General features: G+C 45.2%; 1 pseudogene; it reads right to left on the reverse strand.

Moving 5' to 3' along the window:
- Positions 1 to 22299: 22299 nt before the first annotated feature.
- LOC149367884 (uncharacterized) overlaps positions 22300 to 25468 on the reverse strand; it is a 92413-nt pseudogene continuing 89244 nt past the window's right edge.

The raw sequence follows: 25468 nt of genomic DNA on the forward strand, positions 1-25468 counted from the left end.
GCCCGAAGGAACACGACCGTCATCACGTCGTTCACCCCGCCCTGAAATTGTGCACGTAGTGCGGCTTAAGCCGTATTACGCGCGATGATCGTCTGCCCCGAACTGATTTTCCCACCTCCTTCTACACTGGCCAGCAGGGGTTTTTGTGCGCGTGTGCGGTTTTCCGCCCTGTGCCTTTGTTTTCGTATTAGCATCGGGACGATGCTTCTTTATAGGGGGACCCTGCTGAAAAAAAGTTCTATGATGCAATAACCTCATAGATCATTCATCATAGAATATCATACAATCTGTATGATATATCATACAATTCGTATGATATATCAACAGATTGTATGATATGTCATACAGATTGTATGATATTCTATGATGAATGATCTATGAGGTCATTGCATCATAGAACTTTTTTCAGCAGGGGAGGTAGTGTCGCGAGTGGAAGAAAAAGACGAGGAGTGTTTGCCGCGCGCCGACGACGACGTTGCTGCTGGTGGACCCCCCTGTTTTTCTGTGCTCCCTGTCTTCACCCGTTCTCGCCGCCGGCCTGTACGTCAAGCCGTGACAATATTTAGTTTCATGTGCTACGTAGCACACCAACTATTAATTACGTCCAAGAAGTCATTCAGGGCGAGTTGGTCAGCCGGAGTCTGTATCCTAAGGTACACTAGACAGTAGTCGGCGAAAAATCGACAGCGAACTGATGAATTAAACTGCAGGTCATTAAGGTAGATAAGAAAGAGTAGCGGGCCAAGTACCGAACCTTGAGGAACCCCGGAAATAACTGATGCTAGATGCGAAAGAATATTATTCATCTCAACATACTGGTGGCGTTGTGCGAAATACGCTTGGATCCAGTTCGTGATTTGGTCATTTTTTAGGAGGCTGCGTACCTTCGACAATAAGTTACTATGGAAGACTCGGTCAAAAGCCTTTTAGAAGTCGAGGAAAACCATGTCAATTTGCTCACCTTTATCTAGTAGCTCCATCAGTTCATTTTTAATGTGAATAAGTTGAGTTACCGTCGACAGACCGCGGTGAAACCCGTGCTGAGCGCTAGAAAAGAAGTCATTAGCTTCCATAAACGAAGATATGTGCTTGAAAAGAATATGTTCCATAATTTTGCTACAAAGGAGACTGGGCTATAATTCGTTACATTGAGTTTGTCGCCTGATTTATGAATCGGTACTATTTTAGCAGTTTTCCAGTCTGTGGGAATTTATGCTTTCCGCAGACTTTCATTAAATATAACGAAAAGATACTTCGCGCACCACTCTGCGTATCTATAAAGGAACATATTAGGTATGCCATCTGGGCCTGAAGACTTCTTAGTGTTCAGGTTAAGTAGGGCTGAAAATACACATTCCTCAGTGATGATGAGATTCGGTATTTCAAAACCAGTCTGATCAAATACATTGACGGTGTGATTACAAGGAAGATACACGGACGAAAAATAGTCGTTAAACGCAGCAGCTATTGAATAGTTGTCAGTTTCTTCAGAGGCGTTAATTGTTAGTTTAGATACACGATCTTTTTTCTGAGTTAAATACGTCCAAAATTTTCTCGGGTCAGCTGTGAGGAAATTGTGCATTCGAATGTTAAAGAAAGAGTGTTTAGATAGTTTAATCTTCGAGCGCAGTTCACTGCGCAGGTGTTGGATGTTATCGCTGCCATTTTTATTGCCCGAACGTGATAGACGTTTTACGCGGCGTTTCAAGTGAAGGATTTCACGCGTAATCCACGGGTTATGCCTTGTATGCTTTGTGTGTTTCATTGGTATATGTCTTTCAAGGCACTCGTGTGAGACGCTCTTAAAGAAAAGCCCCAGCTGATTAACATTCGCAGTTCCATCTGCTTGTTTGTGCTCAAAAGTATCGAAATTTCTTTCTAAGAAATCGAGAATGCTTTCATCTTGGGAGTCTTGGAAATTGAAGAATGACTTGGAAGTGTTACGGGTGACAGAATGCGTCATGTGGCTTGTGGACAGAACAGTTTTATGATCCGATATTCCAGCTATAGTAGCTATCGAGTTGCCTAATCCAGACATTTTGTCGGAAGTCAAAACGAGATCAAGTAGTGAACTGGCGTTGGAAGTCACGCGTGTCGGTGTATCGACGACTTGTGTTAAATTAAGAGAAAATGCAGTCTCTAGCATTTGTTGAGACCTCTCAGTACTTCATATACCACTCAGTTCATATACTTCATATACCTCTCAAATACCTCTCAGTACTTCATATTTGTTGTACCCCCTAATACCCGATGCTCCATTATCCCGGCGTCTCTTCGTCCTTTTGCCCTATGAGCCTGTTCATGCTTTTCCGTGTGTATCTGCCCTTCGTTTAGCCATATCCCGAGGTGTTTGTATTAGGCCACTTAGGGTATTTCGTGGCCTTGTATTGTAAGCGCCTGGTCAGTTGTACCGTTGAAAATCATCACACCTGACTTAGTTGCGCTAAAACTGAAACCTAGAGCGTCTCTTTCGTCTCCGCAACAATTACCATGCGCTGCTTCAATCAAACAATGCATAACCAACTCACCCATCAGCTCGTGCTTTCAAGCTTCATTTCTAGTACAAAGGGCCCTGTTTTTTCGTCATCAGCGCTGTGTTGTTCGTTTCTTTCTTTCTCTGCTCTCTTTGGCTTTCGGCCTTGCGCTGCTTCAATCAAACAATGCATAACCAACTCGCCCATCAGTTCGTGCTTTCAAATTACCCAAGGTTTGTAAATCTTCCTGGCTATCTGCTAACAGTTCAATATTGCCCGCGTACATTAAACCCGGGAGCCGCTGCTCAACTATATTTCCGCCTAATATGTACGAAAGATTATAACTTGATTACTTTCTTGTAGCCTTCTTTCCATATTTATCACATAAAGAATGAACAGCAGCGGTGATAGCGGAGAACCTCTCCTTAATCCTGTGTGTACCCCCCCAGTTCTGGTACTTTTTATCCCTTCCCATGTAACTTCAACTTTATTATCTCGGTATATTTCCTGTGTCGGTATATACCTACATCTTTTAATATGTTCCACAGTAGTTCCTTGTTCACGTTATCGTATGCACCGCTTATGTCCAGAAAAGCTAACTACAGAGGTCTGTTTTCCTCCATAGCTATTTCTATGCATTGGGAAAGCACGAACAGGCTATCTCTAAGCGCCTACCCCTTCTGAACCAATTCTGAAGTTCTCTGAGTATCCTATTACCTTCTGCCCATGACTGCATTCTCAATTTCACCGCCTGCATTGCCAGCCTGTAGATAACAGATGTTATCGTAATCGGACGGAAGGATTTTATGTTCATCTTATCTTCTTTCCCTTTATAAATCGAATTCATTTTACTCTGTCTCCAGACGTGCGCAATTAGCTTATTTGTTATGACTGTCTCCAATACCTTTATCAGCGTTTACTTGCTTCTTGGGCCAAGTTCATTAATCAGCTTAATTGGAATTTCGTCTATCCTGCGGATGTTGTTCTAGGAATATTTTCTTCCTCATTTTTCCAGTTAAGACTAGTCCGTTCTAAGCTGTTCTCTATTGTGCTGTGTTGTGTTGCTCCCTCAGTTGTTGAGATTACCCTATTGCCTTTGCTAAATGACGTAGCGATAACTGACGTAATGTAGTTCACAGCATCGTCTCCCTCTAAGCATTCTCCCTCAGCATCTTTAACCTGTTCCTGTTTTCTTTGATTTGTTTTTTTTTAATCAGCTTATATGGTTCCAGAATTTTCTTGGCCCCCCATTTATTTGCACCGCGAACTTCAGCCAGCCATTGACCTAAGGACTGCTTTTTTTAGCCTGGATGAGGACTTGAACTTGCTGTTTCTTTTTTCGATAAAATTCCCATTTTTTGCCTATTTCCTCTTCAGATAACTGCGCCCTCTTTGCTTCTCTGCGTTCCCTTGAAGCCGCCCGTCATTGTTCGATGGCCTCCTTAATCTCCATATTCCACCAGCTTCGTGGCTTCCTGTTTCCTCTCCAGCGGTTTACTCCTTTCACTTGTTTCATTTTTGTAGTGATGAGTAGTTCTGATTATAATCCAACTTTTTCATGGGGCGTTTCTCGATTGCTTCCTATATATCGGCTGCTATTAGCGCTATTTGTTCGTCGTTTAATTTTGCGTTGACTTTTTGACTTCACAGCATTTCTCTTTTGTGTAGGGCTCCCAGCTGTAGATTAATACGTTTATGTACACTTCCTAGGCTTTACTTCCCCTCTTCCTCTATTTTCATTATTGCGAGCTTGCTATAGATGACCTGCGACATTAGACTGTAGTCAATGGTTGTCTGCCTGTTACGGAATTCCCACGCGATTTGTCCCTCACACTTACTTTCTCGATTGAAAATAACCAGGTAGTGCCGCTCACAGAAGTCTAGCATTAACTTCCCGTTACAATCTGTGCACCCATCCAGATGCTTGATGTGGCCATTCATGTCTCCAAGCAGAATAATATCGGCACCGTTTCCAAACTGCTTTATATCGTCTTTGAGGCACTTAATCCTTGTTTTCTTTCCTGAATTTGTCCCTGGTCCCTAAATAAAATTCCCCTAGCTATTTCCTTTTACAAGCAATTGTACCTGATACCCGGACATGTTCTTTGCAAGTTGATTTTATTCTTTGCCAATTTGTTCCTTGATGTATCAGCATACCTACTCCTCCTCCCTTCTTCTCCGTTGTTGTTCTGTTGCACCCTTCCTAGACATATCCACCGATTAAAGGTGGATCTTCTAGATCCTTCAGATGTGTCTCGCATAGAGCGTGCACACCTACTGCTTCGTCCTTTAACTGCTGTTCTATTTCTAGCCATTTCGCTCTCGCCGCCGCGGTGGCTCAGCAGTTATGGTGCTCGGCTGCCGACCCGAAAGACGCGGGTTCGATCCCGGCCGCGGCGGCTAGAATTTCTTTGGAGGAGAAATTCTAGAGGCCCGTGTACTGTGCGATGTCAGTGCACGTTAAAGAACCCCAGGTGGTCGAAATTTACGGAGCCCTCCACTACGGCGTCTCTCATAGCCTTAGTCGCTTTGGGACGTTAAACCCCATAAACCAACCAACCAACCAACCATTTCGCTCTCTTTCTACCCCCTTGCATGTTTATGTAACTGATCATGGCGTTAAATTTCTTTTTCGTAGTTTTCTTTCTCGGCCTCCTAGTAGCCATTTTGTTGGACTGAGCTGCCATTGTTACATTTACGACTTCGCTTCTACCTACCCCTACGCCCTGAGCCAAAGTGGACTCCCTAAAAAAGCTGCTCCTCGTGCTCCCAGGAGCCAGCCTATCTCTTCTCCTACCCTTCCACTGAAATGAATGCCATCCCGTCTAAAGCCTGCGCCCAAGCCTGCTCTGTGCACTTCCTTGTTTATGTCTACCACCTCGAAGCCTTTCTCGAGGCTTAACATCCTGATCTTTCGATTAAGATTCACAACGTCGTTAGCAACTTCTCCATTCCTTCCTTGTACCCGCGGCAATGTGCACACCACGATCTGCGCTTGCTGTGCTATCGCTCTTATACCGTCAACTCCCTCAGCTAAGCTCTTCACTACTTGTGCGGCGTCACCATTCAGGACATCATTTAGCCCCGCCGCTACCACTACCAAGTTACGCCTTGCAACATTCTCGGAAAGTTCACTTTTTGTCTCTCTCAGTACTTTGTCCATTGTCCTCCCTGGGAATACCCCGACTACTACCCTCCTATCGTCCTTTACACGCTCCAGTGTAGTTATTTTCCAGCGCCTCATGTTTAATTCACCAGTGATTAGCACTAGCGTACTCTCCCCCTCCCTCCTAACTTCCGGATCATGCTGCCTCTTATCAGTGGCTGTTACCCATTCCTTGTGTTGAGTCTGTTCCCCTTCTCTCTATCGCCTCCAGACTTCCTAGCTGCCACCTGTGCGTAGCTGTTCCTGTCTGAACATGACTGACTTACTTGCTTATCGCTGTCCATGCCAGTGCAAGCCCCATCCACGTGGCTGCAGCTGGAATGCGCGCCAATGTGGCTTCCAATGGCGGTGTCAGCAATTTTTCACTCCAACTGACCAAGCTGTTCTGGAAGTTTGCGCTTCTCTGCCCTCTCTCGCCGGTAACTGCTGCGTCCGTGGGAAGTCTAGAGGGGTTAAGAATAATGACAGTGCGTCGCGCGCTTCGTAAGCTGTCCAAGGCTGTGGGAATGTGGAGTGAGACCGCGGACGACCTTGTCAGGGTTTCGAAGGGCCGACGACCTTTTTCCGTTGAGGAGGGATGAACTCTCATTAAATGGGTCATTAGGCTCAGAGACTTCTCAAATCAGCCGACTGTCCGGCCAAGCGGTGGAGTTCCTTTTACTGGCAGCAGGGGCAGTGAATCCGATGCGGCGGCTCCCCGATGGGTTACAGGTGTAGCGAGATCCATATGCGAACCCGCGCGCCCTGCATGTACCAGGAAGCTCGGGGTCCGCTGAGTCGGGCTCTGGCGGGCGCTGGGATCCGCCCACTTGTATATATGGTGCCGTTCACTATTATTGGTCAAAATTGGGCGAGAGAAGATTTACTAAAGCTCCGCCCAATAGACGATATGCGAAATTGCTTGGCGGTCTGGCAACACCGCGCCCACAACTTCCGGTTTCCATCTTGGCTCGGTCGAGCTCGTCGAGCTGGTGCATCGTTTGCTATGCGTACTTTCTTCTTGCGAGTGGAATTTCAACAGGCAAGCTTCAGCTGCTGCGTTGTTTTCACAGCTGATCTTCGACCAAATGTAGGTGCTTTCAATTAGCGCCAGCTTACTCCTACCGCATCCTCAGCTTCGCTTGAAGTCGCGCTGATGATCGCAATAATCCGCACTCGAAAGTGGGTTGGAAAGTCGAACCGTCACCGTGTGCTGTTGTCGTTTCAATGCTCGCATTAAGCAGTTCAAGCATCACGCATTATCATGGCTATTTTATTCCCAGGTGGACGCGAATTCATCTGGTAGGGTAGCGAGCGGTTATTTTGCGGTGAGTGCGCACGTGTGTTGACAAACTTCTGTGACAGTGCGAACTTTCGTTCGCGCCGACGCCAGGAGCTTCGTGCATTGCAGTATAATCACACAAAACCCTCGACCAGCTGCGTAATTCGATTCCTTTACTGTAATGTGCAATGCGCATCCGCGGTTTTCAACGTCACCGTTTCAGAGCCCGGCATCGGTTGATTTTCGCCACAATTCGTTGAAACCGCGTCCTGCTTAAGACGCAGTCAGTCGACATTAACAAGAGGAAAGTAGGCATGCACATATAATTCAAAATATTGTAAGCAAAGACGCAGCTTTTTTTTTCAGATAAGCACTGAGCCACCGCGGCGGCTTGATTAGAGAAAGATGTTACAGCTGTAGGTGCATGCACTGACTCGATACGCTGGTCAAGCTGTGTGTGCAGGGGCGAAATTAGCATGTTCGGTTACTTCCAAAACTTAATTAGCTTACTCCCAAACTTGGACAAATGGCTTTGTTGCGAAGCAAGCTGTTGGAGCTTGCCACAACGATAATAAAATCTGATGGCCTGAAGCGTTTTCAGAACACTGTTGCACGTACTTTCTAGCTTAGACATGCGTCCCTCCTTCATAATAAAGTAGCTATATTATTCGCTTCTTTTTTTTTAGATTTTCGTCGCCGCAGATATCGAAGGTATAGGAATCCTCAAGAAATAAACTATTCGCACCTCAGTTTTTATACGTAGGGTGTATTGCTTCACAAAGACTCCTTAACGCGCATAACATATGCGTATATGGTCCAGAGAGTTTGCTCGCCCTTCTAAAACTAATTGAACACGGGAAAAACTTAACTGAACACGTAGCAAACTAAGCAGTAATCGGCATATGGTTCTTCGAGTGAACTTATTTCGCCACGGCACAAGCGATTGGCCCGCTCAAAAAAATTACCTTATCTATTACGTTGTTCAAGTTGTTGTTATTGTTATATTGATTTTAATGGCGCAAAAGCAACTGAGGCTATGATGCGCCAAACACAAGGTTAGAGTTTTTGTTAAAGGTGAAGCTTTCTATACTTAGAGTTTGTTTAAAATGCTTGCTTCCTTGAGAAACCTAAAAATACATGAGATGTCAACCAGTGCTCGATCACCTAAAAGTAACATGGGGTGTAATGGGATGGTTTCCCTGTAAAATGTTGTAAAATATTTCTTTCTTAGTTCTTCTAGCTTTATACATGAAATTAAAATGTGGTTCACTGTGAGTTCAGCACCACACATGTCACAGAGAGGTTTGTTTTGTTTGGTTAGCAGAAAGTTGTGCGTGAGGTGGGTGTGTCCAATGCGGAGCCGACATAAAATAACTGCGGTAAAACGTTCTTGATGCCTACACGATTGCCATTCCCCTAAAATGGGCTTAACAGAATGTAATTTGTTGTTTGCGTGCTCTTCCCATGCTGCCTGCCACTTATTTCTGAGTTTACTGTAGATAAACTTTAAACAATCCCTGTGCGGTATGTTCACTTGCTTTATTTGGCCATTCCGGGCTTGTGCAGCACATACATCTGCTTTCTCATTACCTACAATTCCAACATGGCTAGGAACCCAGCAGAATTTAATGTTGTGCTTTTGTTTTGTGATTTTAACTATGTTATGTATGATGTTTCCTATTATGGGTTCAGTAGCATTCCTGGAGTGCAGTGCTTTGAGCATACTGAGGGAATCGGTGTAAATGATGCTATTTTTGATGTTCTCTCTTACTATTTTTTCTACAGCTATGAAGATGGCATAACACTCAGCAGTAAAAACTGATGCGCATTCTGGTAGTCGCATTATCTGTTTATTTTTTTCTTGGATTACTGCACTTCCAACATGACTTTCTGTTTTTGAGCCATCGGTATAAAATTCAATGTAGGTGTCATACGTTTCTTGTAGTGCAAAGAATTCCTGTAATATGTACTCGTTTGGCGTTTGCTTTTTGTCTAAATGTGTCATTGTGAAGTCACATACTGAAGGCAGGCTGTACCATGGTGGCAAATATTCATTCCTTTGTGCAATATTCGGTAGGGCATCTAGTACTGTTAGCTCTTCACATTTATCTTCAAAGCGCAGTAGTAATGGCCTGATAGAATGTGGTTTGTTGATGAATAATCTTTTAGATGGGCACTTGGTGACAACTGGATGGCAGAGATGTTTCGGAAGAGAACGGATTTTTAAGACGTATGTGCATGTTAGTGCGATTCTTCGGTCCTCAAGAGCGGGCTCATTAGTTTCAACGTATAGGCTGGCTACTGGTGATGTTCTGTATGCTCCAGATGATAGGCGGAGACCAAGATTATGAATGGGGTCTAATCTTTTCAAGTAGGATGCTCTTGCCGAGCCATATACTATGCACCCGTAGTCCAGCTTGGAGCGCACCAGAGAGCGATATATTTGTAAAAGGCTTGCTCTATCGGACCCCCACCGCTTCCGTGAGAGCACTTTTAAGACATTGAGGGCTTGAGAAGCTTTCTTTTTAAGGTTGTTAATGTGTGGTAGAAATGTGAGTTTCTTGTCGAAAGTTAGGCCTAAAAATTTGTGTTCTTGTTTAATTGGTAGCGCAGTGTGATTCAGGTATAGACTGGGATCGACCTGTAGGCCTCGTCGCAATGAGAAAAGAACAGCTACTGTTTTTTGAGGGGAAAATTTAAATCCATTTTTGTCTGCCCAAGAACCTAGTTTATTTAGTGTGATTTGTATTTGTCTCTCACAGGTTGATATGCTGGAGGACGTGCACGCTATTTGTAGGTCATCTACATAAACTGAATACATTATGGACTTGGGTATTTCTTTAGCTAAGGAATTCATTTTTATTATGAAGAGTGTCGTGCTTAGAATGCACCCCTGGGGTACGCCGTTCTCTTGGGTGAAAGTCATGGAGAGAGTTGCTCCTAGGCGGACTCGGAATGTACGGTTAGTCAGGAAGTCGTTCAAGCAGTTCCACATCCTGCCGCGGATACCTAGCTCTGCTAGGTCACGGAGGATGCCGAACTTCCACGTAGTATCGTAGGCCTTCTCCAGGTCGAAGAAGACCCCAATACAGTGCTGCTTGTGGATGAACGCCTCCCGGATGGTGTTTTCTAGGCGGACAAGGTGATCTGTGGTGGAGCATGTTTTCTTAAACCCACATTGGTGTTTATCTAGTAGTTGCCGAGATTCAAGTACGAAGGTCAGTCTAATGTTTATTACACTTTCGAAAGATTTAGCAATGCAGCTGGTGAGGGCTATTGGTCTGTAACTGCTAGGACTTGTTGGTGGTTTTCCGGGTTTGAGAAAAGGTATTATGACTGCTTTTTTCCACTCGTCAGGTATATTTCCAGTTATCCAGATTTTATTAAACAATTTTAACAGTGCCTCTACAGCAGCCTCCGAGAGATGGGCAAGCATAGAGTAATGCACGTTGTCCGGTCCTGGTGCTGTCTTTTTTCCAGAAGGTAATACCTTATTTAATTCTTGCAGTGTGAGAGGCTGGTTGTAATCCTCATGTATACCTGCTCCAGATGGGAATTTTTGTTTTTCAGCTATTGCTTTGTGTTTCTGAAATGTGTTTGTGTAGTTGGATGAACTTGAGATCTCAGCAAAATGCTCGCCTAATATGTTGGCCTGTTCTTCTAAAGATGTTTGTGTCCCGGGTGCTGTCAAGAGAGGAAGCGTGAAAGGGGTATGGTCACCAGTAAATTTACGAACTTTTTCCCACATTTTCTTTGATGTTGTTGAGCTGTTTATTGAGGAGACATATTTCTGCCAAGAGGTTTTTTCTGCATTTCTTCGCACATACCGCGCTCTGGCTTTTGCCTTCTTAAAGGTAAGTAAGTTCTCTGCAGTGGGATATCGACGCAGAGCGCTCCAGGCTTTGTTTTGTTGTTTTTTTGCTAATGTGCATTCTTTTGTCCACCACACTTTGTGTTTCTTTTGTGCAAGTCCTGTTGTTTGTGGTATAGCGAGTGTTGCGGCCGATATTATGCATTCAGTAAACTTCTGATTAATCTCATCTGTGCTAAGGTCGTCACAAAATTCCTTTTCTAGAGTGGCACTTTTTGTAAAGAGTGACCAGTCGGCAAGCTGAATTTTCCAGCGCCGTGGCCTTGTGGGGATGATTGGAGTGGATGATGAGAGCCTGATGACGGTAGGTAAGTGATCGCTGCCCATGGGGTCATTTAAAACATCCCATTTAAAATCGTTAAAAAGTAATGGTGATGCGAAGGCTAAATCGAGAGAGCTGATTTTTGCTGAGCTTGGGCAGCAATATGTGGCTTTTCCCGTATTTAAAAGACAGACATTATTCGAAAGTATAAAATCTTCGATTGTTTGGCCTCTAGAGTCGCAGCGTTCGCTTCCCCAAAACGGAGAGTGAGCGTTAAAATCGCCAACTACCAGAAATGGCTCCGGCAGTTCATCGATCAGGCCTTCTAGATCTTGGCATGTTAATGTGATGTGTGGGGGAAGATATACGGAACATATTGTTATGGTTTTGTAGCTGATGACGCTAACCGCAACCGCCTCAAGTTTTGTTTTCAGTTTGATTTCTTGAGCCGGGACGCCGCTTTGGATGATGATTGCGACGCCTCCCGAGAGTCTACTTGCATGTTCGCGATCACGCCTAAAAGTTGTATAATGCTTTAAGATATTTGAATGTTGTGGACCAAGATTGGTCTCCTGGAGACATAGAGCTAGAGGCATCACGGACCCTAGAATATGTGTTATATCACTGTAGTTCCTTAACATTCCTCTACAGTTCCATTGAATCGCAAATATCATGTTTGTTTTTTTGGGTGTGAATGGAACTGAAGGAATTTACTGTTCTGGGCCCGTTACCGGGGTTTTATCTTTTCTTCGCTCGTGAGAGCCGGTCCGCCGCCGCAAAGCGGGCGGAGTGGTAGTTGTATCCATCACCTCACCAGAGGTGCTGGAGGACCGCGAAGCCGCGGATGTGTTGGTGTCAGGCCTCCCCCGACGGGGGGAAGTCCTGCGGTATGCTGGCCCATGGGCCGGCACTCCCTGGCTTGGAGTTGGCAGAGCAGCCTTGGCTGTCTCTGCCTGGGGCGTTGATGGCACTACCACAGGCGCGGTGGGAGTGGCCGCGGCAGATGCCGGAGTGCTGCGTGGTGCACCGCCCCTGCGCGCCACGTCAGCATAGTTTGGTTTGGCTGTGAAAGAGAATGTATTTGTCAGTGCAAAACGCCTTCTGGCTTCTTTGAATGAAATGTTTTCCTTGGTCTTAATGGTGATGATTTCCTTTTCCTTCTTCCAGGACGGACACGCCCTGGAGTACGCAGCATGTTCTCCTTCACAATTAGCGCAGCGTAGAGCTGCGTCGCATTCCTCAGAATGGTGTTCCTTCGACGCGCATTTCGCGCAAGTTTTGTGGCCGCGGCAACTCTGCGATCCGTGGCCAAACCGTTGACAATTAAAGCACCTTCGGGGGTTAGGGATGTAGTGTCTTACATTTACTTTGAGGTATCCAACGTCGATGGTTTCGGGCAATGTGCATGTGTTAAAAGTCAGGACTAGGTGTTTGGTATCTATTTCTTTGTTGTCCTTGCGGATCTTGATTCGATATACATCAATGACATTTTGCTCGGAAAGCCCTTCCAGCATTTCTTTTTCGGTAAGGTGTAGAAAATCATTTTCTGAGATGACGCCACGGACAGTGTTGAGGGATCGGTGTGCAGTGATGGAGACAGGTGTGTCCCCAATATACACTATGTTACAGAGTTTGGTGGTTTGGACATTTTCTCGGAGTTCCAGCAGTAAATCGCCACTGGTCATTTTGGATACTTTGTAGCCGGGGCCCAAAGCTTCTGTTAAGCACTTCGATACCATGAAGGGGGATAGAATTCTGGCCTGTTTATCTTGAACTTCACTGTGGATGACATGGAATTTGGCAAATGTTGGTTTCTTTTTGGAAAAAAAGTTCTCTGCTTCGTTCCGCACTCTTTTAAGAGAGCGATCAGGTTTGGAAAGGGGGGGAGCCATAAAAATTGATGTTTTTCGGTCATGGTGCCAGCCACCCACCATGGAGTCCAACAAGGGGACGCGACAGGAACTTGAAAGAAAGTCCTGCCCACGCCAGCTGTACACCTTAACTATAACCTAATATGACTCAACACAGGGTAGTTGGTCACACACGGTTAACCCTCGCCGCCAGGAAAAAGAGGAAAAAACCAAGAAGGGAGGAGGATACAGGAGAGTTGTAAGAAAGGAGATAGGAAAGTGGAAGATGGAGAGGAGAACAGGAAAAGGCGACTGCCGATTTCCCCCGGTCGGGTCAGGCCGGAGGTGCCGTCTACAGGAAGCTGAGGCCAAAGTGGTGTGTTGCCTCCGCCGAGGGGCCTTAAAGGTCCAAACGCTCGGCATCGGCTCAACCACCAGGATCCCCTTTTCCCCGGACACGGCGATGCCACGCACGGCTAAGCGCGGATGCTCGGGTCCGTGGTGACGCATTGTTCACCATCATCCCCCTGCGGGGATGTCCCTGCGGATGCTCGGGTTAACCCCGTGGTGTCGCCACTCACCAACGTCTGCATGCTGCAGACGCATCCCTGCGGGGAACGTTGTTCAAGTATGCGTCTATATATATTCACGCCCGACCGGAGAGTTGATAAATGCACGAAATCGGCTACTAATTTTGATCAGAGACAACAAAGGCTGTGGTCCTTATTTTAATTTAAACGCAAATCACCTCGAGAGATTTGTCAAAAATCAGCGCAGAAAGCGAAAGCTGCGCACTGATCCGCGTGCTGACACATGATACCTCGCATGGCGTTTTGTGTTACTAAAACGTTGGGACGGAGTAAAAAAATAGAAAAGCGAAAAGCTGGAACGCACCTAGTTCTGGCACGCATCGTAGTGTCTTTTCACAGTGGAGAGGGTAGCGCAACACTGCATCGGCATTTTACTTTTCAAACGAAGCGCAGCCGTTTTAACCCAACGCTGGGCAGCGGTTTCGTTTTCTGTACCGTGCCAACATGGAGGACTTAGTTCTCGGAGCGCCGAGAGATGGCGCTGCGCATTTCGCATATCGTCTATTATCGAAGGGTTTAAAACCAGCTGCAAACAAAGAGTAGAGGAAGAGCGCGCCGAGTCTCAATCTTGACCGCTTTTGAATAGCCTTTCTTTTAAAAATCGACTTTTTATTGTAAATAGTATTAGGCTTAGTAATAGTAATAGGCTTAGTATTAGTAGTGTTTCCGGACACAGGAAAGCCGTTGATCTGGCTTAAGTAGTAAGCTGGTTAACTAATTTCTGATTAACTTTTCAACTGTCAAAGCTTGGCAGATTGATTAGTGATTTGTAGCAGGTCGTTAGTAATAGCCATATAAGTTTTTAGTATTTCGAAAACGTGGTTATCCTCGGCGCAGTGACTTGTCAAAATTTCGCTACATCGCGGCAAACTAAATATGCTTTAGAAATTCATGCAGGAAAAGCAACCTTTCCAGTGCACGCATCTAGTCAAAAAAGCCAAAGCGCAAAAGGTAATCGCGTTTTCGAAAATTTAAAAAATGACATGGGTATTACTGACCGCCGGTTACAAACTTCTAATTACAAGTAGGCACCTAACTCTGTAAGCTCAAAAATTAAGTATTCAAAGTTAGTTAACCAGTTTACAACAAGGACGATTGACCGGTTTTCTGGTGTCCGCCAACACTGATGATAGTGTGCTTACAAAGCCCTATTTTTACCTAAAAAGAAAACGAATTTTCACAATTCCTTAGTTTTGCCTGAGACACCTGATGTAACATGGTTGAAAAACAGCGCACAAAAGACTAGACACAAGAGTAAAGGCGACGACAGGACAAGCGCTGAACTCACAACTAAGGCTTTATTTCGAAAACCTGGGTATATAAGGAAGGCATAATCCTGAAAACAAAATTGAACAAACAAAACTATGACAAAGATAAAACTATCGTGCGCTCGAAGCCCAGAAACCGCCAAGAAACCTGATGTAAGCCGCCCCTGCATACCATGCGTTTCACCAAAGCTGTCCTGGAATTTTAAAAAATATATGCTTTTTCAGTAAGGAGAACGCTTTTTTCGGCACAGAATTGACAACGATGTAGCACATGAGAATACAACTAAGACAAGCTAAATAGTAGGCTGGTTAATTAATAGCGAACAGTGAACTTCTTAACTATCACTTTTATTCTCCTTCTTTATAGAGGTGTGTGGCCCACCGTAAGTAATATTTATTTTTTATTCATCAAATACTGTCAACCCTAGGGCGAGGGATGTTGCAACAACCTCAATACAAGTTTTTAGAGCCTAGACAACGTAGTCGCCCTCGGCTCTGTGGCCCAAAAAATTTTCGCTTCTTGGGCCATGTCGACTGGAGTGGTTGTTTTGCCTGTCATCATCATCATAATCATCCTGAGTATACGCCCACTGCAGGGCATAAGCTTTTCCCACGTCTCTCCAATTAACCCTGTCTTTTGCCAGCTGTAGCCACCGTAACGCCGCATTCTTCTTAATCTCATACACCCAGCTAACTTTCTGGTGCCTCCTACTACGCTAGCTTTCTCTTGTAATCCACTCCGTTACCCTTAATGTCCAGCGGTTATCTTGCCTTCGCATTACATGCCCTGTCCAAGCCCAATTAGCCCAATTAGCAATCTTTTCAATTATATGTTGTACTTTATACAGATAATTGTCCTTGCTTTTTTATATCATTCCTTTGCCTGTGTTTACTCATGCGTTCAATTTTTTTTTACTTCTTACATAGTGTGTAACCTTTCGGCGCCACTTACCTGCTGTACATTCTTATTCCTTTTTTACTGTTTTTTTTCTTGCTCGGTAGTGTTGTTGTCTTCGTTGGTACAAATCTTGAGTTTGCTCCCCCTTTATGTAATGCCCTCGGGCCTTTAAGGGAAAAATAAATGAAATGAAATTCCTTTTGATTTGGTCTAGGATGTCATTAATCCGCCTCCACGTTTCTGCTTCGTAGCTGAGTATCGGTAAGATACAGCGGTTATATAATTTTCTCTTGAGGAATGTTGGTAAACTGCAATTCATGCTCTCATAGATCATGATTTGAGAAAGCCTGCCATATGCGCTCCACTCCACTTTTATTCTTCTAGACATTTCCCTCTCATGATCCGGATCAGTAGCCACTACTTGCCCTAAGTACACGTATTAACTTACAACTTCCAGCACCTCGCTACAAATTGTGAACAGCTGTTCCTTTGCGAGACGTTGAACATTACTTTGGTGTTTTGCATGTTAATGAAAGACCTACCGTTCTGCTCTGCCGGTCCTAATCATTGATCATGTTTTGCTGCTCATCTCCTGATTGACTTAGCAAGCCAATGTGTCCGCGAATCCCAAATTACCTAGGTATTCTCTATTAACTCTTATAGCCGCCGCGGTGGCTCAGCGGCTATGGTGCTCGGCTGCTGACCCAAAAGACGCGGGTTCGATCCCGGCCGCGGCGGCTAGAATTTCTTTGGAGGAGAAATTCTAGAGGCCCGTGTACTGTGCGATGTCAGTGCACGTTAAAGAACCCCAGGTGGTCGAAATTTCCGGAGCCCTCCACTACGGCGTCTCTCATAGCCTTAGTCGCTTTGGGACGTTAAACCCCATAAACCAAACCAAACCAAACTCTTATACCCAATTGTTTCCAATCCAGGCTTCGGAACACCTCCTGTAGAACAGGCGGTGAATAGCATTGGCGAGATAGTGTCTCCCTGCCTGACACTCTTCCTCATTGGAATTTTATTGCTGACGTTATAAAGTAATATGGTAGCTGTGCAGTCCTTATTCAAGTATTCAGGTAAGGTATTCATGATTGGAAAATTAGCAGAATGCAGCACTCAGGCTTTCGCCTTTCACCACTTTAGCCGCTAAAGTTCCTCGTAATTTTACTTTGTTCATTGTTACTCCACGTCTTCAGAGAAGCTTTCAACGAGTTCGTTATCATGACCTCTTATTGCGCCTTATTACGATAGCTGCCAACCTCTCCTTAAAGTTATAAAACTCCTCCATGTTGCTAGCTATATTCTAATTGGTAAGGAATCCCACACAAATTCCCCTCTCTCCGCTAATCTACGATAGCACAGTAGGTGCCCGCCCTTTAGTACTCTATACGCCTGATCTGTGCTCCTAACGCCAGAAAGCCCTATGACTAGTTCTTCGAACAGCACTGCTAGGCTAGCCTCACTGTATAAGGTTCTAGCGTCAAACGTTGCCAGGTTCAGTTTCCTATAGGGGCTGTCCGGAGTCGGTGATTCTTAGCACCTTCCGCTGCGTCACAGACCTGACCGCCGCCTTGGAAGGAAGGGAAAACTTTATTTTTACTAATGCTTATTCCTGCGGTTTGGGGGCATCTTCAGAGACGTCTTGGTTCTACCCCCAGGAGCCTTCTCTGTCGAAGTCGTCCGCCTCTATTCAATGGTCGGTTGCCCTCAGTCCAGGGCTCCGCTGGCCACTGCCGCCCGTTGAGCTCGCTGTACCAGACCTTGTTGGTCTTCACAGCGGTCGCTGGACAGCAGAGTCTCCCAGTGCTCCGCACTCGGGTTTTGTATTTTGGGGACCACGTCTATGTTTTTTTGTTTAGTATATGTAGGTTTGGGAAAGAGCCTGTTTGTAATTGTCTCCAAGTGACAGCTTCCTCTCTGCTGAGAGATTTGTGTGGTGGGGGATATCGCATTCTTCTGCCTCTATAGTTTTGTGGTATGGCCGAGTATTCCCTGGGTGCTGGCGCGAGTTCCGCGGTCTCGTCGGATGCTCGGAAAGTAATGTATCCTCGAGCTATCCTGTCGGCCTCTTGGTTCCCTGCCACCCCCGTGTGCCCCGGTACCCGCACAATTTTGTGTGGGATCTTGTCATTTTGTTCTTCCTGGTTTTTAATTCTGTCGCTAGCTGCGAGGAGTATACGGAGCGCGTGACGACCTATCCTGCCATTCATGTAATTTCGGCAGGCTGTTTGAGAGTCCGTGAGTATATTAGTGACCGCCCGGTTCTATAGCCCTCCGCCACCGCTAGAGCAACAGCTACTTCCTCGGACTCTGCAGCTGTGCAGCCTCGGTGAGACGCGCTGATAATTTCGCGTAAAGACGAATCGAATGAATGCCTGAATGACCGCCTCCGTGAGCATAATCGTAATGTAAGTAATAAAAATGAAAATGATGGGGAACTTGTGAAACGCTTGCAACGCATGTGTAAAGTGCAAGCCGTTACTAGACAAGTGTTTTTTAGTTGGGAAAAGTAAGGAAAAGCGCACTCGTGAAATTATTGAAGCCAATTATTGAAGGAAGTGCCTGTGTAAGTACTCCTTCCGTCAGACTCTCAAAAAAAAGAAATTGCTTTCCTACGCTAACAGTGAATTTGCGCATGCTTTGGGATGACACGGCAAAAATGCATGTAAAAATTCTTGTGCTTTTGTTTCTAATAAAGTTGTTGGAAGTTAGCGCTGTGTGCGTCTACTCGTTCTTGGTCCCTTGTCCTGTTTGCGCTATTGCTCATAAATATGAACCAACAAGCCCGAATTTCAACGTTGTTAAAACATATTTCTAGTTCAACGGGCCCTTTTCAATGTGCTTCCCTGGATCCGTCTATGACAGTCACGCTCACTGCCGTGGCCACATGCTGTGCCAGGACTCTCTCGTTCTGCATTCGGAACCACATCTTGCTGGAAGACGTCAAGAAGCTCTTTGGTGGCTTCCTTCCTTCAGCTGGTCACACAGCAAGAGTGTGCAAGATCATGAAAGCTGAGTTCAACAGAAAAGCCATACTCTACAGACAGCTCTTGGCTGCTCAGCAGTCCGACTTGTTTGCCGCCTCGGAAGCTGCTCGCCAACTCCAGCAATTCCTCCGGATCGCGGCTAGCAGCACCGAGTTCTTCTGGACCACGCAGTTGAACCAGCTTCGGAATGGAGTCAAGCTGCAGCAGCAATCAGATTAGGACCAAATGCATGTTCTAGAACCGCTGGACCTTCCTCCCGTTGACTCTTGTGTCCTCGCCCTAGGGCCCAAGTTCGCAGTTCCGCCTAAGCGTTCGCCCCCGGAACTCCTCTCGTTAGTGCACAGCATATCCCGGCATGCACCCGCCAGTTGGCAAGATCGCTGCATCTTGGAAGGCGTTGACGTTATTTCCCGCTCCAATACAGCCCCATCTAGGCAACCGGTCAAGCAGTTCCGAACCTTCCTCGAGAAGAAGGATCTAACTGTGATTCCCGCCGATAAAGAAGGTGGTTTTGCGATTTTATCCTCGAAACTTGTTAAGTCAAAAGCCGATAGCGCTGTGTCTTCTGTGTTTGCTTGCCATGAGGGCATAAAGCTAGCTAAAGTTAAGAGGCAAGCGATACAACTGTGTAACAAGTTCAACCTGTGTAGCCTCTCTAAGAACATTTCAGACGGAAAACAAAACTTTCTTCGTGTATTTTTCAGTGCAAAAACGCATAAGCCGGAGGTGCCTTTTTAGGCCTATCGTGTCTGAACAAGGGACGTGGCAAAGACAGGTGTCTCGTTTCTTGCAATCTAAGCTCAGCCTACTTAAAGCAGAAGACCCGTTTTTTGTAAAAAAAATTCTAACGAAGTTTTTGATTTTATGCAGCCGGGTAAATGTGATAAACTTCGCGTTTTTCAGTAGATATTAAGGACCTGTACTATTCCCTGCCGCATGATATGTTAGTAAAATGTGTTGAAGAGTGTATTGAACAGTTCGGAATCGTTGCTTTGCAAAACTCAGCAGGTATTAACACTAGATGTTTTTTAGAACTTTTATCCTTTTATCTGAGGTCCACATTTATCTTGTGGAATGATAAACCTCGCCTTCAAAAAGAAGGGATTTGTATCGACTAATGTATTCCCCCGATCTTAAGTGACCTCGTTTTAGCAAAACTTGACAAAGCCGTTATGGACAGATTAGACAATATGCAGGTTGCCAATGTTTTTAGATACGTTGACGATTTCCTGATTCAAATTGACCATGATTCCTTTGAATCCAAGGCTTTTAACATACTATGTTCAGACAAAGTTTTAAACCTCTTGTTCTAACTTTCGAACTGACTTCTAATGACGAGCTTAGATTTCTTGACATTAGCATCATCTTTCACCCAGGTCATACCTGCTGGGCTTATGGACACCGCGATAGCAAGCCTCTCCTGCCCTTCAAATCTGCCCACTCTAAACTGGTCAAAAGAGCGATAGCGAATCTGTGCTTTGAAAATGCCCTCCGAAAATCCTGTCCGCAGTTGATGTATGCAAGTTTGCAACAACAGTGCAGTAGGCTATCGCACGCTGGCTATCCTGGTCACCTTCAGATTTCAGTAGCGGAAAGTTTACTCAGGAAGGCAAACACTGAGCTGCATCCTTGTGCGCATGGGCCCTTAGAAAGACAGAAGAAAAAAAATGGCAGTTATCCCATACTTGCATACGATCTCTCAAATTCTTAAGCGCATTGCAAATTGGATAGATGTGTCGGGTGTTTTTTCTGCCCCTTAAAAGTTAAACAGTCTATGCAAGGTAAACAAAGTTGTTCGTCCTTGGGCGAAAGAATGCACAAAGAAACGCCAAATTCCGTTTGCAGAATGCAAGGTAGGCGTGGTGTACCAGATACCACTCTCATGTGAACGACAGTATGTCGGTCAAACTGGTCGTTGCCTGAGTGACCGCCTCCGTGAGAATAATCGCAATGTAAGTAATAAAAACGAAAATGATGGAGAACTTGTGAAACATTGCGACGCATGTAAAAAGTGCAAACCGTTACTAGACAACTGTTTTTTAGTTGGGAAAAGTAAGGACAAGCGCACTGCTGAAATTATTGAAGCAGAAAAGATAGCCAGGTTAGGAAGTGCCTGTGTAAGCACTCCTTGTGTCAGACCCTCAAAAAAAGGAATTGCTTACTTACGCTTGCAGTGAATTCGCGCATGCTTTCGGATGACACGGCAAAAATGCATGTATAAATTCTTGCGCTTTTGTTTCTAATAAAGTTGTTGGAAGTTAGCACTGTGTATGTCTACTCATTCTTGGTCCCTTGTCCTGTTTGCGCTATTGCTCCGAAACATTTAAAAGCATGTATACATTTCAGGTTTCCACCGATCTTGACCGCAGAAATCGTCTTGGTTGATAATCAGTGACCCGCATGCTTTTCCATCGACGAGCCTGGTTTATAAAAAACAAAAAATAAGCCTTGGGGACTCCTTAACCCTATTCCTAAAAAAGAAAATGCGACAGCATTCAGTTTGCCTGCTACTGCTTCTACAATGAAGGTATTGTTCTTGTGATATTCCCGCCAAAACTCTCGTTGGAACCTGTTCTAGTGCCTTTGTATGGCATGCATGAGTCATAACCTTCCTGAAAATTCCATTACATTCCATCAGATTTTCATATTAGATCGTCTAATCCGACCGAACAATTGGCCTTAATACATCCACTAATCCCCTTGGGTGGGCTTAGTTCCAGAATTTTAGGGGTCCTTTGGAGTTCTTACGGGAGGCCCGACTTCAAAATTTTTGGGTTCACAAATTGTAAAATTTTGGCGCTGCTCTATGATTGGTTCTCTGGCAGTCACGCGTTGTTGGTGACGTCATGTCCCTAACGACCAATGAGGGAAAATCGTGAGAGAGAAGCCACAAATTTTTGTGAAATGAGAATTTAAACGTGACTGCATTAAAACCAAGTGGTGTGAAGGCATTGCGGGTTTCTTTGGAATTTGCTCTCGCTTGCATGCCTGCAATAAAAAGTCGTCGAAAGCAAGCAGGAAGTTTTTGCTCACCTGATTATTAACTAAGGGTGTGTTAACTACCATCGAAAGGGAGCGTGGCAGACAAGAGCAAATTGAGAAGCAAAATTGGGTAAATTTGATTGGTACAACTGCATTGCTAGTGGTTACAAAATCGACGAGCTGTTACTCCGATTCAATCTGAAGCAAATATATATTTTCCCTTTGAATTTTGCTGTCCCCAAATGTAATCTTCGTGTTACGTTTCACTCGTTCGTATAAAAACTGGAAGGCGCAGAATATTGATACTCTGTCATCTTTATCTACAAAGAGATGCAAATGTGCAGAACTTGGATGGTAGACTGTTATGCGGCTGTTTTTTTTTTGCTAGTAGAATGCTATTCTCTACTAGAAGCAACAAAAATCTATCGATTTGGATAACTATAAAACTTTTAGTGTTTGCCACAAAACCATAATCCTAGTTAAAATGAATCAAGGCAGTAGAAGGAGCAAAGTAAAAGAAATACTCAGGTATTACGTTCTGGAGCAGATGAGAAAACCGGTCTATAGTAACCCTGAAAATGCATAGGAAGTACTGGTCCTATCCGGTGCCCTTAAATAAACATGATGTAATCTGCACAGTGTGAATTAACACAAACATTTTGTCCCTGCCACCGACGATGCTTGACTTTATTATTTCCGAGAAGCGTATGAATTTGTTTAAGGAAATGTTTGCGAGAGAATGGGCTGGTATCAGCAGGGCTTCACGTTGTGTATTTGGTTGACTCCTGGAAAAGAGAAAAGAGAGAAAAAACACCACGTCCGTTAAAAAACACCCGTTCAGTCGGGAAACGTTTACGTAGGCCAGACAAGACACTAGCTTCAGCGCTCTTGGCTACAGTGCACTTGCTTCATGATGAGTCAGAGTTCCTCGATTAGGTTGGAGGTTTTTCCGGTTGCGTTTTTGTACAGTCACGTGAGTTTTGAGCATGCTCGCTGTTGTTGATAGCAAGAAGGCTGTCCCGTACACTTTACTACACTTCGCGTGCTAGCGCGGTTTCATGCTTTTGATTGTATCGTACGGATAGGAGCAGCGTCGGACGTCCCTTGACACTTACTCTTTCATCTGCTTGTGATGCTAACGCAAAATACAATGTGTTAAAGCAGTTCAAAGAACGCAGGTGATTTCTAAAACTGAGTAAGCTGACTCTCGTTCACCCTTTAGAGCTGCGGTATTATTGTGGGTATGCGTTGTTCATTTCTCTTAGGAGAATGATGACAGCAAAAATGAAAGATTACCACCCGATGGAAACCTCTAGCTGGCGGATTGAGCCGTCTGACCTAATCATGTTCGCAGCTCAAATTTTACCTAGCTCTTACTCAACGCCGTTTTATGCAACACTGAACCCGTCAGAAAATTTGCTGTCCCTCTTTACTATCGTGATATGCTTTACAATAGCCTGATCACGCCGTTTATCGCGTCTAAGCTCCTTGCACTACTGCTGGCGGTCAGGAACGGCGATATTTTGTTTTATTCCAGGATTCATGCAGCGCCCAAAGGCATTATTGCAGGTGGACGAAAAACGAAATCAAGCTTTACATATGCCATAGTCTGATGATGCGACATTTCGAACAACACATGGAAATGCCATAAACAACAATTTACGCACACACTAGCGCACAGTGAATTAGGCTGCATATTCGCAACGAAGTTATCATTTTCGAAATGTTTTATAACGGCACTGTGAAGAATGTGTTCGAATATTTTGAAGCTTACGCTTGTAAGGGTAATTGGACAGTAATTTAAGACCTTATCATTGCAGCCAATTTTGTGCATTGTGACTATGTTAGCTATTGTACATTGCGCAGGAAGAAAGCCCCAGACTACCAATTTTCTGGCATAACTTGACCAGCGAAAGAACGAGACACGAGGAGAAGAAGAACACAGGACAACGCTGTTCTTCTTCTCCTCGTGTCTCGTTCTTTCGCTGGTCAAGTTATGTCTGATGTACACCAACTAGACCACATGGGTACCTCGTTACCAATTTTCTATACAGTATAACCAAATAATGAGCTGCCACCTCAGCGCATGCTATCAAAACATAAGACGGGATACAATACGCCTTACCTTGCTGCTTGGCTTTGAATACTTTACGTTTCTAAGTATTCTCTACTTCACCATAAGAGAAGCGCAAAGTGCAGAGTATAAACAATTTTGCATAAACTATTGTTGGGAAGGCGTCAAAAAAGCCATGAATATGTTGGTTCCCATATGCTTCTTACCCATGCAAACCGATGGCAAATTGCAAAAAAATATCAACCCTTCTCAGCAGGCAGGGCCACTGATAAAGGCTAGATGCGTATCTTTATCAGTGATTAGAATCAGTAATTACCAGTATTACCAGGGAAACGAGGTGGTCGGATAGGATATACGAGTAATCTCGGCATGGAACTCGTCGCGGTGGCTCTCTAATTCCATCTGAGATCCATGGGAAGAGATGAAAGCAGTTTGGTAGGCCGAGAGTGCGTCGAGAAAAAAATTAGCTAGTGGTTCAGTATTGCTAAGCACGAAATATTGTGCGAAAACGTGGTTTTTTGCTGATGTACACCACTGCCGCGTACCTCAAAGCGCGATTGAGGTGTCCACTGATCCAGGAAACCAGTTATAAGTCTTCCCTCTCCTCAAAATCAACGGAGTTTGCAACGTTGCCAACGTCAATTCTGAAGAAAGGCACATAGCTCGCTCCCCGGGTCAGTGGATGCGTCATTCGCGCTTTGAGGCACCTGGTCGTGGTGATAGAGAAGTTATGCCCTGCATGCGCTGGCGTTGACAACGCTTTGGCAGAAACACAGCACAGGAGCAATAGGCCGCCGTAGAGTCATTAGATAAGCCGTCGGCGTTCATTGGGTTCGTTGGCGTTGACAACATTGTAGACTCCGTTGATTTTGAGAAAAGGAAAGGCGCAAAAATACATGAGTTTGTCGGTGGACGGTGATGGTGGTGGTGGTGGTGAAAAGCATCTATTATATGTACAGAGAGGTCGTGCCATCGCGTACTCACAGCGCGAGGTGCCCACTGACCCGTGAGCCAGTTGCAGTTGCTACTCAGGTGCTTCAGATAGACACATACCGCTGAAACGCGGGCAGTGCGGCTAGAAGTGCTTTCGCACCAAAAACCGTAGGATGAAAGGAATCGACCGAGTGCGCAAGCTCAACGAGCTTCTTAGCATCGGCTATCGGTCTGTCATGTGGACCGATGGCGACAAGCGCTGATGAAAGAGCTCGCGAAGCAAGGCGTAACCGAAAGTGGCAGCTTAGTGTGGAGACTCGGCCCGTTTCGTCTTATTTAAGGTTTGTTTCCTCGCGGTGTCCTTTCTAGTTAACTAACACGAGGATGCGTCGGCGTCGCAGCAACACGAGCGCCACGGACGGCGTAATTCCTGCGTGCGCGCGCGCGGGAAAGCGCTCGCTCTTTGGCTCGGGTACTCAACGCGCGTTGACCTTCCGTCGCGTAGTGGGGACTTTCGCCCTCTAGCTCGTTCCGCCCGCCTCGGAGCTTCTCGCGCGCCCTAGCGTGGGCGGGCATTCGCTCGTAACTGTGCTGGTGAGTCGGACGACCTCGATTCCTTAGCGTATTTTGTTTTTAGCTAGCGTTATTGTTGTTGCAGCAATAAATTCTTTGTTTGTGTCAGCCAATGTGTCGTTCCTTTGCTCCCATTGAAAGCAAAGCCCGCAGTGGCTGGCGTGCGCTCGGTAGTGCTCGTGATCACGTTGTCGGGTCGGCGTTTTTGAACTGTGTCAGCTGCGGTTAAACGGGGCGAACGTATTTATCCCCCTATTACAACCCCACTCTTGTCACCCA

This window comes from Amblyomma mixtum, chromosome 1 (genome assembly GCF_055824585.1).
Source record: "Amblyomma mixtum isolate Tamu chromosome 1, ASM5582458v1, whole genome shotgun sequence".
In the NCBI taxonomy this organism is placed as follows: Eukaryota; Metazoa; Arthropoda; class Arachnida; order Ixodida; family Ixodidae; genus Amblyomma; species Amblyomma mixtum.